Below are 13,592 nucleotides of genomic sequence, written 5' to 3'. Positions count from 1 at the left end.
TTACAATAATTTTTATTGCTGTGTAATGTAACAGGTACTTCTTTGTGAACGTTGTTTTTTTTTTTTTTGTCAAGAAATGTTTTATAAGGCACTAAGTTGTAGGTGGGGATAAGTGTTTTATGCGTGCTATGCTCTGTGTCCAGTACAAATTTCATCTGGGAAGTATATTTAAGATATTACGTTTCTTGGTAACATTTTTAAACAACTATTTTAAGGATCTTTTTCTACATTTTCTAGGACAATATTTTAAAAATAAATAATAATAAAAAAAAACTTAAAGGGAAATAACATCACACTAAAACAATGCCACATTATTGGAATTTATCCCAGCCAAAAAATCATGGTGGGGCCGATGTTGGTACAACATGGGCTTGAAAAGTGGGCCCTACATTGGTTTGTCCATGGAATCCATGTCAGGCCTATCTGAATTAGCCCCAGTATGGGACCCTTCATGGGTTTGTCCATTGGATCTATATTGGCCCTATCTGAATTAGCCCCAGTATGGGACCCTACGTGGGTTTGTCCATGGGTTCCATTTCGTGCCTATCTGAATTAGCCCCATATGGACCCAAGATGGGTTTGTCCATGGGACCTATGTCATGCCTATCTGAAGTAGCCCTAGCATGGGACCCTACAAGGGTTTGTCCATGGGATCCATATCAGCCCTATCTGAAATAGACCTAGTTATGGTCCCTACATGGGTTTGTCCATGGCAGTGTTCATTTTGGCAGCCATTTTGGATTTAGTCTTAGGCCCCAATCACACCTAACACGTTTTTTGCAGTGAGAGGCACGGTTTTACCGCCTGCTGCGCCTCGCATTTTTGGAGTTGAAAAAAAAGCAACTTTTTTTCCACTGTCCAATCGAATGATTGGAGAGGCGGGCCTTCCGTTGTAATCAGTCCAATCAGTCCATCTTTCATCCTCTTGTTTTAGTCTGGGGAAAAAAAAGGTCGTTAATGAACATTTTTCGTCATAGTTTTATTTTAACGAAATTAAAGGGGTGGTTTAATATGATTTCACTTTTCTAACTTTAGTTAGTGTGTAATGTTGCTGTTTGAGCATAAACAACATCTGCAAAGTTACAATGCTAAAAGTTCAAAGCAAAGGGAGATATTTGCCTATAAAGAAATTGCTTTTTAAGGACTACAATAAACGGCTGGTAGGGACTACACGACATTCCTCCTGGGTTAGTGACATCACCAACACTAGAATTTACATAAACCCCGCCCCAAATGTCCTGTTGCTTCTACATGTTGTCACTTCTTCTTGAGTCTCTCCATCATTAGGTAAAAGGACACAGCTTTTGAAGCTCCGCCCTCTGTGCCGGGAGCAGCAGCTCATTTGCATTTAAAGGAACAGACACAAAACGGTGCGTTTTTGCGCACCCTCAAAAAGTGACAATTTTAACATGCTATATAAAAATATCTGTGGGGTATTTTGAGCTAAAACTTCACATACACACTCTGGTGACATCAAAGACTGATTTTGCATCTTGTGAAAATCATTATACCACCCCTTTAACACTGGTCCATGGGTTCCATGTCCTGGCCCAGGCATGTACTGGCCGTCGGGACTACTGGGAGATTCCCAGTGGGCTGACATGCTTTTTGGGCCGATACATCTCATACTTTTATTTATCTTTTTTTTTTTTTTTGTCTTAACGGCCCATAAAACTCTTACATCGGTGGCCCTTTTGTTTTGTTTTGCTTAATTGGCGGCGCTGGGTTAGTGCCGGTGTAATGCATTGGTCCAAAAAAAAGTCAGTGTTAGTTTTTTTTTTTTTTTCCTGACAGAAAAAATCCCCCATGAAACAGGTAGATCAGCGGCCCATTGGTTCTTTTCTTAAAGGGATACTTCAGGATTTAGCATTAAGCTTTGTATTAGTAGAAAACCTTTGTATTGTATTAGTAGAGGATTTTCTGGCCAGAGGCTAAAGACTACAGCCAGTAGTAGGGGCTGTTCCGCATGTTTTCAGCCCGCCCATAGAGGGTGGGATCTCACTCACAGAATGTACACAGTGTCAGCCGTCTTTCTTTGGAAGCTAAGCTAGCAGGCTCTTGTTCTGTGGAGAAAGCTGAATAGTAGGAGAAAGCTGAGTAAGTAAGGGTTACATCCTCCTTTTCCCGGACTTCGGGACCTTCGACCCCGGGCGAGATCGTTCAAAATGTCCGGGATTCGGCTTTTGCTTTTTGCGGTCGCCATTCATTGTTTACATGCACACCTCTTGTTTCAATCTAACTGAATTCATTCCGATTGGTGAATCTGAATGTAGTGTTTACATGAACGATAAACAAGTGATCGGTTGATGTGCGTTTTACCATTGCTAAGAGAATTCCTGCTCCTCCGTGAGCGATGCAAGACCTATGTGCGAGACCCGGCGCGTCTCAGTAATGACGCCACCCGCCTCGCGCCGTTCTCCCGCGGCCGTCAGCCTCGTCCTGCTCGCCACAGTAAACATGATGAATGGCGACTGTTGAACGCAAAAGCCGAATCCCAGACATTTTGCCCGATCTCTAAATCCCTGGCAAACTCATCACGTAGGCTAGCCTTGTTGTTTTCAACTGCGCACTCTTACCGGTAGGCGTGGCCTCCTAAGGCAGCGAAGCAAGTGCATTCTGGGAGTTGTTGTCTTTCATCCACATAAGCCAAAAATACATTTTCTGGCTTTTCTCAGCCTAGAAAGCTCCAAATTCAAAAATTTCTTCACATTTCTTCTACTTAAATGACCTATTTTTAAATACACATTCATCTTCCCAGAGGTGAAGTATCCCTTTAATTGACACTGGGCTGTCCCAATCACAACTTTAAACACCTCCCCCTTTGGGCTCTGAGTGAGCGTGCAGTGTCAGTGTGTATCTGTCAAAATAGTCTGTCTGAGAGATGGAGAAGAAACGCAAGGAATGTGCAGAGAAATAGCGTGAAAAAAAAATACAGGCCCTTCAAGCAGACGCTGTAAAATGTGTCAAAATATGTTTTCTGACCTTCATCAGCTCCAGTGGCTGATGATGATAGTGAGGAGGATCAGGAGAGAGTGAGAAAGTGTAGAGCCTACGGTAAGCAGAACTACTTTCAAAACACTTAGGCTATGTCATGATTGTAGGTACCCATTAGTTACGCATTATTTCCACTTCTGCATAGTTGGCGATTACCGCAAGACGATTTCACTATAAGTGATTTCACCTAGAAGGCCCGAGGTCCACCCACCAAAAATCATGTGAGAAACACTGGTATTGCAATGCCAATGAAGCTTATAGCTTGTTTTTTGGATTCATCTCTGTGGAGTATAGTTCAGTTGTATTAATAAATGCCAATTTTGTACTTATTTCATCTGTTAACTCTCACTCGTTCCTACTCAGTCATTACATGGCATTAGGTTTTGAGCAATAGGAGTTGGTATACATATCCAAGGACGTGCAAAGATGGGTGGTGTTTATGATCATATGTAGTGGGCCAGTCTGGGCCAAAATGCCAGTCCCAGCATTTGTCCCAGTCCAGCCCTGGTCGGGCCTGACTGAATTAGCCTCATTATGTGCTCTAAATAGGTTTGTCCACAGGTTCCACGTTGGCTTTGTCAGAATTATCCAAATTATGTCCCCTAAATGAGTTTGTCCATGGGTTCCATGTCAGGTCTTTCATACTGGGTCTAATAAAGCTGACCAGATTCACATTTCAAGACATACACAATTAACAACTGCATACATAACATGTAATACATTTGAGAAAACATTTGTGTGAACATTTGCATTTGCTATGTAGACTAAGCAATGACACCATATAAACAGTAAATGACCCTATGAACGATGGAGCAAAGAACAGGCTAAAGCAAATGACACATAACAGGTTGTGACAACTCTTTATCACATATTAAGATATATAAAGATATATACGCTTTATCACATATCAATGGTGTTGCTGCATGGCATGACATAAACTTGTAGATTAATCATTTGTGGATTACATTTACTGTCCTGCCTCATCCAACTGCATTCTCCCTGCAGGAAGATTTCTGAAAAAGGGAAATGAGAGAGTGTGTAGAACATCGTGCCTGGGTGTTTTTATAAAGAGGCTAATGCATTATAATGCATAATATATACAGGTTGCATAGAAAGTGTTGCTAAATATTCTGGAAACCACACCTTAAAATGAAAATAGATTGTTCTTGAAAAGTTGTGAAAACATCCAACCTCAAAACGTCAATATTGCATTTTTTTATTATTATTACAAAACAAATCCAAACCAAACTCCAATGCTTGTGGAATGTTTTATTTTGAATCTGGAAATCTGAATGGCATGCTTCAAAAACAGTGAAAACTCAAAAATATAAACAAGGTCACATTACGTTTCACTGGAAAACAAACACAGCTTACAATGGCAGATTTGTGTAAACAACAGGCAATTTATCACAACTGCCAAACATTTCTCTTTATTTCAACTCTGAATGGAAGAGCTTGTTGCCTGACTGGGCAAGTTTATGCACAGGGAGTCTGACAAGAGGCATGTTTGCTGAGGTAAGACACTTTTACATCATGGCAAATGATATCAGTAGCTTAAAAAAAAGGTTATAGAAAATGAAATATGACAGCAAGTCAAGTCACCTTCATTTATATAGCGCTTTTAACAATATGGACTGTTTCAAAGCAGCTTTACAGTGATAATAGGAAATTAAAGTAACAGAGATTGTTTTGGCATTATAGCAGCTCTGGAGTAAAGTTATTGCCCAGCTAAAGTTAGTTTTGATCGATTGACTTCCAGAATATTGCAGTATCCATTTATTAGAGCCCATCATTATTTTATTTTTTTAATTCATGTGCCTCGCAACCTTGATGAAAATCACTTCCCCTCTCTCTTGCTGCATCTCTTCTCTTCTCTGATGATGTGTTTACTGGCGTGAGGGCGGGGCAACCTGTCACTCACATGAGATCCACCAATAGCACACCACAACCGTCCAATCAATTCCAGTCAATTCAAATCAAGTCCTGTCCGACATTTGTTTTTTGCCTTGTCGAATGCCTTGTCCAAATACCCACACTTGCGGTCTTTGCACTTGACCACTTGTCTACTTGCATGATGTATTTCCTCTATTTAGCCCAAGTGTTCAAGTAGGCGTAAAGACTGCAAGTGTTTGTCATAGTCTTTACAAGTGTTTTTTATTTAATATTTTTTCAATACTTTGCATTTTAAAATAAACTTCTACATGTTTGTTCAGTAATCGCTACCTAACAGAAGACACCAATTTAAAATTGCGGTGCTTCTAATTAAGTGCAGTTGCAAATGTTGTACAACATAGTCCTACACATACCGTACTCATCTTTGCACCAATAAAATGTGCAACACTTTATGTTTTTACTATACCAAATTATATGTATTTAATTCATTTAATACAGTGGAATGTTTTCCTCTACATCTCACAATTTCGGGGCTCATGAGTTCCCGAACATAATGCATGATGGGTATTGGAGATAGTGTGGGTTTAGTGTGCACTGCACTTTGCAATTTTTAAGACATGGGACAGTCTTGCGCACTTCCTATCGCATACACACACTCTCAAGTGGACCGCAAGTGTGGGTATTTGGACAAGGCAGAAATACCCACACTTATATTTAATATAATAAATAAAAGCTCTGTGAACACTTGCATTTTTTGCAAGACTATGCGTGTGTCCCATCGAGTAATCAAAAGTTCAAGTAGACAAGAAGACAAGTGGTCAAGTGGTCAAGGGGTTTTTGGAAAAGGCATTTGTCTGAGAAGCAGTTTCACTACTGGGGTAAACGTCACAATAGAAAAGAAAAGTTGGTAACACTTTACAATAAGGTTCATTAGTTAACATTAGTTAATGTGTTAACTAACATGAACTAACAATGAGAAATACTTTTGTTACTGTGTTAGTTCATCTTTGGTAATGTTAGTTAATAACAGTAAATTCACAGCCCATTAACTAATGTTAACAAATACAACCTTTGATTTTAATAATGTATTAGTAAATGTTGAAATTAATATTAACTAAGATTAACAAATGCTGTAGAAGTATTCATTCTTAGTTCATGGTAACTAAGGTAGTTGTTATACCATGGTCTGGGTGAATACTCGATTCTGATTGGCTGCAGGGTGTCCGTTAAAAAGTGATAATGTACACCTAAATAAACCGTCAGGCGTAACCAAGGAAACCAAGTTATTGTTTGTAACTTGTAACTTTAGATTTCGATTGTAAAACTAATAAAAATATAAACTAATGTTTTAAAAATGTGTTATTTGGCAAGTGACCATGGTATAAGCGGTACTTCGGCGGAGGCAACCGTCCGACGCGCCGTCGTCCATTAATACCTGATAATGGACACCTCGTCGGGCATTAACCCTTACTTAACTAATGAACATTATTGTAAAGTGTTATCGAAAAGTCTATCATAACTTCCATTTCTTGTCTACTTTAAGAGTTTTAATATAGGCGTACATGCATACGTGTGCATTATTAATAACGAATGTAGGCATAATTTAGCATAATTTGTATCATTTAATTATAAATGCTACCAAAGTTTTATTGTAAGCTTAGTAATTAGTTTGTACTTTTTTTTTGACTGAGATTAGATTTTACTGTTCATCTGTAATCATAATAATTAAAAACAATCAAGGTTGTTCCAGTCATTACAGAAAATCACATAGAGTAAATGTGCAGAAGGCATCCTACACACTTGTTGTTTTTTTGTTTTGTTTTTTTAAGTAGGCTACGAAAAGAATGGTAGTATGCCAGTGGAAACACCGCCCAGGACAGGAAATCCTGGCGCGAGCATGTGTGTACTGACAGAGCTCTAATCCAATGGGAACAGCGGAGAGGAAGTCTCATCTAAACCCTCTGACTACTACGAATGTGAAGCGAAGCCAAAGCAATGGAGAGGAACCGCGTCAAAATGCTCGTTTAATGTTTGAAGAAAAGTAAGGTAAGGATTGACCAGAAGAACTTTAAGAGCTTCGTTTTGGGAAAATGTTGTGTGTGTTAGAAATGGCATCATAGTGGCAGTGAGAACAAAGTTTCGGCGACCCCTGGGAGATCATATAACTGTGAGCTCTGGGAGCTGCGCTTGGAAATTTGTCCGCTGCAGTGAAGATAAGCAGTTTATTATGTTAAAAACGTTATGTTTTAAGAATTTGCATTTGAAAAACGGAGACAACTTCGCATGTACAGAGTAACTAGCAGGTCGATACCTGTTGAGTAGACTACGTGATGATGTATTTACTGTGGAACAGAGGAACATCGTTATTTGTTAAAATATTAATCTAGTCTACAGTAACTTGTGTACTACGTAGAAATGTTACGTACAGCAAATTTACAAAAAAAAAAAAAAAAAAAAAAAAAAAATATATATATATATATATATATATATATATATATATATATATATATATATAAGCACTTTAAAATATTTGATAGAGTGGCTATTCTCAAATATTTTTTTCATTAGCTTTTCTTCTGTCATTTTTTTTAAATAGCTTTTTAAAGTCTTTTAAAAGTTGTTTTTCCATGTTTTAAATGTATTTTTTATTTTATTATATAATTTCATCTTTTCCTATTTATGTCAGTTATCTCCATCTTTGATAACGTAACCAAATGTGAATACCATTAAAATATTCTTTCATTATTATTTTCATTTTACAAAAATGTACAATTTGTTAATTGAAACGCATATTGATTTGTCATTAGTTTGAATGTTAGGGATCCTGTCCCCTTATGGGCTTGATCAGCCATACCTTTTCAGTTTACAGTGAAGCTCATACTTTACGTTCTGTTTAGGTGCTTAGGAATTAAATAACCGTATTAACAATAGAAGTGCCATGTGTCCAAAAATAAACTCTGCCAGCATCACATGACTAAATAGAGGAGAGCATAGATAGCAGTTTGCCTCAAACAACTTTGACATATTAGCAGTCATTACTAAAATCACTTAAAGGCGTAACTTGGCCAATGTTACACTTGAAACACAAGTGCTCTATAATTGTAATAGAGATCTGTGATAAATCTAACAGCAAATGGTAAACTTCAATATTTTGTGTAGAATTAAATTGAATGTGTATATGCTAATTAAAGCACAACATCCTTAAAAACTTGACATATTTTAAGATTAAGAAGGACATTTAAAAGTTATATGAGACTTTGTATTAAGATTAAGAAGGACATTAAAAGTTATATGAGACTTTGTATAAAAGCAAGACCAACAATTTGATATGGAAAATGCGTTACAAAAAGTTACTGATGTTACATTTTTGAGTTTTAAGGCCCATTCACACAACTATAGCGATAACAATATCGTTTTGAAAATTGTTTTAAATGTAAAAAATAGCAGAGTCCACAAAACAACTCTAACGATAACGCCATTAGATAGCACTTTCACTTTCAATTTTTTTTTTTTTTTTCAGTCAATCAGAATCCGGTCATTTACAATTGCCATTGCTTTCCCTTACTCTTCTTTACTCCAGTGTGCTTTCATAAGCTTGCCTGTGCAGTTACAGTGGACGGTGAATATAATTGTTTGTACATCTTAGACATAAGACAGAACGAGACATTTAATGCTTATAATCTCTTGGAAAGGTCTTTGTTTTTAAACTGTTTGGGAACAGTGTCTCCAGTCATTTGTGCTGAAACTCTTTGTGTATTCTAACCTTGGATCCAGTGTACACTGGTTGCACAGTCCAAACTGTCTTGACTACTTTTGAAAAACTCCTTAAATACAGACCACTCTCTTAGTTTCCACATCAGGCCTCGCTTTAGCCAGATATTAAGAACATCATCATGTCTAGCAGCTGAACCCTACATAGACAACATCTGCCCAGATGTGCATTCAAGAAAGTTTATGTACTGTAAATACTAGAAAGCGGAATGCAAACATGAGAAAAACAAGTCCAGTTTTTTTTTTTTTAAACCCTCTAAATGCTGGAAAGCGATACGTCTGCAAAGTTTGTTTGGCGGTGGAATGCACGGCTCCATCCCCTCTGAATCCTCTCTGGTTTTCTGACTTGCCAAGCTCTGTTCCTCGTTCAGCACACTCATTTCCAATGCATATTTCAGCACGCATTATGAGTGGCTGTAATCAATTTCGAATTAGACTTGAGTGCTCTTTGTTCTGTCCGGGGAAAAGGGCCTCAGCGAAGGGGACGTGGTCGACTATCTCACTGGCACACCGACGGTGTGTTGGCTCTAGCCTGCTCCAAGATTTAACTTGCTTGAGGCCCTAGATGGGATTTCATACATTTCGCTTAGGCCGCCTAAACGGTTTCGTATGTATTTGCTCAGGATCAGTTTCCCTACAAAAGATATATATGCATTGGACAGTAATTGGGCGGTTAATTATGCAGCGTGATGCTTTAGATTTTGTCATTTTCCTTGAAACTGTAATGCGAGGGCAGGGTGAGTCATTGCAGAAGAGTTCAAGTTCGTTAAGGGTTTGTTTATGAGTTGAAAGTGTCGATTTCTGGTGAAGCCCCACAGTTGGGAAATGTGGTAATTAAACTGAAATAGAGGATGTTTGTCCTGGTCTTTGAAGTCTACTTGGTGAAATGCAGGACATGGCAGGTTGTGCAAAAAGTGAGTTTATTTTTGTGTTGAATATCAAATTCAGTTTTTTTTTTTTTGACCTGATTGAAGTTTTTCTGTAATGAAATTATATCAGGTATAAGGTTTTTGCATATGTTCACCATCATCATTTGAAAACGTTTTCATCTGGCATTTATATTGCGTAATCTGTACTGTTTTTAGTAACACTTTACAGTTGTTTAGTTAACCTTAGTGAACTACTACTACTAATAATTTATACTTCTACATGGGGGTGGGCGATATGACCAAAATCTTATATCGCAATATGAGTAATTTTATTTCACGATAACAATATATATCATGAAAAAACTCTCAAGCTTACTGAAGACAAGTAAACTGAAAAAGAAAGTGAAAAAGACAAACTACAATAGAACAAAGACACATGAAAAAGGACTACCTGAAAAACTTGAAGCACTAGAAATACTACATAAAATGTATAAAGTAAATGTATGAAAAAATGCATAGTCTTTACTGTGTAATTAAATATACATTTATTCTTATTAAGTGATTCAATCAAGAGCAGTGAGAGATTTTCTCTCTTTTGTTGTTGTTTGATTAGCATTAATAATGACAAAAGTGACATTTGGCTGTCACTTTAAGACCGACTGCATGGATCCAATATACTTGTGCGTTTTTTTTGTTTGTTTTTTTTCTCAACTGTTTACGTTCACTTAAGACATAAATGTATTTGTTTACTTGCAAGTACTTGGAAAAAGCACTCAGTTCAGTTCTCACACACTCTAAGCAGCGACTTCATATACTGAAATGAGTTCTCTTTCGCTGCTAATTGCTCTTCAATCACATGTTTTTAAACCGCAGTGCTTAAAGACGCATGCAAACGATAAGCTTTCATGACTAGTGGTCAACCGACATTGGTTTTTTGATGACCGATGCCGATATCTTAGAGAGCAGGGTGGCTGATATAAAGCCGAGATTTATATATATTATATATATATATATATATATATATATATATATATATATATATATATATATATATATATATATATACATATACACTCACCTAAAGGATTATTAGGAACACCTGTTCAATTTCTCATTAATGCAATTATCTAATCAACCAATCACATGGCAGTTGCTTCAATGGATTTAGGGGTGTGGTCCTGGTCAAGACAATCTCCTGAACTCCAAACTGAATGTAAGAATGGGAAAGAAAGGTGATTTAAGCAATTTTGAGCGTGGCATGGTTGTTGTTGCCAGATGGGCCGGTCTGAGTCTTTCACAATCTGCTCAGTTACTGGGATTTTCACGCACAACCATTTCTAGGGTTTACAAACAATGGTGTGAAAAGAGAAAAACATCCAGTATGCGGCAGTCCTGTGGGCGAAAATGCCTTGTTGATGCTAGAGGTCAGAGGAGAATGGGCCGACTGATTCAAGCTGATAGAAGAGCAACTTTGACTGAAATAACCACTCGTTACAACCGAGGTATGCAGCAAAGCATTTGTGAAGCCACAACACGCACAACCTTGAGGCGGATGGGCTACAACAGCAGAAGACCCCACTGGGTACCACTCATCTCCACTACAAATAGGAAAAAGAGGTTACAATTTGCACGAGCTCACCAAAATTGGACAGTTGAAGACTGGAAAAATGTTGCCTGGTCTGATGAGTCTCGATTTCTGTTGAGACATTCAGATGGTAGAGTCAGAATTTGGCGTAAACAGAATGAGAACATGGATCCATCATGCCTTGTTACCACTGTGCAGGCTGGTGGTGGTGGTGTAATGGTGTGGGGGATGTTTTCTTGGCACACTTTAGGCCCCTTAGTTCCAATTGGGCATCGTTTAAATGCCACAGCCTACCTGAGCATTGTTTCTGACCATGTCCATCCCTTTATGACCACCATGTACCCATCCTCTGATGGCTACTTCCAGCAGGATAATGCACCATGTCACAAAGCTGGAATCATTTCAAATTGGTTTCTTGAACATGACAATGAGTTCACTGTAATAAAATGGCCCCCACAGTCACCAGATCTCAACCAAATAGAGCATCTTTGGGATGTGGTGGAATGGGAGCTTCGTGCCCTGGATGTGCATCCCACAAATCTCCATCAACTGCAAGATGCTATCCTATCAATATGGGCCAACATTTCTAAAGAATGCTTTCAGCACCTTGTTGAATCAATGCCACGTAGAATTAAGGCAGTTCTGAAGGCGAAAGGGGGTCAAACACAGTATTAGTATGGTGTTCCTAATAATCCTTTAGGTGAGTGTATATATATATATATATATATATATATATATATATATATATATATATATATATATATATATATATATATATATATATATATATATATATATATATACTTTATATTTATTTTAATCAATATTTAATAAATAAGAAATAAATTAGAAAACAAATCCTTAAAAAAATGCTTGTACTTTAGATGGCAACTTCTTGAATTTGCAATCCTAATATAGTATTTTTCACAAATAAATTAATTGTTTAAAAATATATGAATAAAAAGGAAGTAAACACTGTAACATGGCACTCAGTAATCTGGTAATTTCGTGCGCACTGGTAATCATATTTTTTCAAATAAAGACAAGGTAATGCTAATTTTACATACAGCACACAGTGAAACGATATGAATTTGACACAGTGGGCAACTGCATATAGCACAGCATATTTTAAAATGAAGGATTTCAAGTTTTTCGATCGCGTCTCTTACTTTGCACGGACCGACCGTCACTCGCAGTAACACGTTTATGCAGGCTACAAATGCACACTTCTTAAGATATCACAGCTGGATTCGATTAAATATTCAAGGTTTGTGAAATTAAATGTTTATTAGATATTCAGAGATTTGTTTAAATGATGTAACTATGCGCATTTGCTGAATGTTGACGGTAAATGATAAAGTATTTTAGCCTGATTGTTTGCCTTTTCTGTAACAAATAATATAAAAGCAACGCTTTACTTTTTAACATTAGTTAATGCACTGTGAACTAATATGAAAAAACAATGAACAACTCTATTTTTATAAACTAACATTAAAAAAGATTAATCAATATTTTAACAAATGTATTGTTCATTGTTAGTTACTAAAATAACTAAAACTAAAATAACTAAAAGAAAGTAAAAGCGGCAGCCCCTCATGGACGACTGCCACACGCACATAAACAACACATAATGTGATAGTCGCTCTTCCTTTTATGCTCCCACAGCGATTGCCATGCTCATATATGCCTAAGCGAACCGAAGTAAGGGGTTCTGAAACAAACACCCTAAAGGTGTGAAAACGCCCTAAAAGTTTATACTTTTAGAAAGTCTGAATGGGGGACAAAAAAAAAAAAACTTTTTAAAAATAGGAAGATAATAGATTCAACAAAGTTAAAAGTATATATAATCCATCTTTTAAAACTAGTATCATGTTTTTCTCTTTAAAATCATCTTATGAGACATAAGGGTTCTAATTACCTCACTTATAAGTGTTGGCAGTTTGATTTTAGGCGGTAAGAATTCTCTTGGCTCGGGCCTGTCATGGCAGCTCGCTTTGATTCAGCTAAAGCCTTTTATCTCTGAAGATCTCTTGCTGCCACTCAGATTTAATAAGGGGTTTCAAATGGTTGTAATCCGTTTGAGGAATGGCCTCACTATGCACACATTACAAGAATAAATGTTTGGTAGACATATGACTGCTATCAGGAAGGATATTCAAACAAAGTTCTGTCTGCAGAGGGTTCGATTGTGCTGCAGTGCTTGTGTCTGGATGTTGTGCAGTTTTTGTTTCCCCTCTCATGCCAGAGACAGGCATTCTATGAGCCAAGCATGTTGGAACAGTGGTAAGAGAATATGTGTGCCGTTTCCCAGCAGGTGTGAGTCATAGGCACAAAGAAAGTACTTTATCTTCTGGAGAGAACTCCCATCTGTTTGGGAACCATATACAAATGCATATACCTGCAGGCAATATCTGATACTCTAGCTGTCATGCTGCTTGATGCTAAGCAAACCTTTCACCAGTGGATCATCTTCAGTTGTC

The 13,592-nt window shown here is 37.3% G+C and overlaps 1 protein-coding gene across 2 annotated transcripts in view; it reads left to right on the top strand.

Annotated features, from left to right (window-relative positions):
- The first annotated feature begins 6,756 nt into the window (after window positions 1–6,756).
- Window positions 6,757–13,592, top strand: part of il11ra (interleukin 11 receptor subunit alpha) — a 35,617-nt gene continuing 28,781 nt past the window's right edge. Inside the window, exon 1 of one of the 2 annotated variants that reach the window (XM_081353555.1) lies at window positions 6,757–6,933. The gene's annotated coding sequence lies outside the window, so the exon portion shown is untranslated. The remainder of the gene's footprint in view (window positions 6,934–13,592) is intronic. The other variant, XM_081353556.1, reaches the window with a different exon arrangement.

This window comes from Scardinius erythrophthalmus (genome assembly GCF_964197995.2).
Source record: "Scardinius erythrophthalmus genome assembly, chromosome: 23".
Classification (NCBI taxonomy): Eukaryota; Metazoa; Chordata; class Actinopteri; order Cypriniformes; family Leuciscidae; genus Scardinius; species Scardinius erythrophthalmus.
Note: the sequence above shows the minus strand (reverse complement) of the source record. Positions and strands in the feature narration are given on the sequence as shown.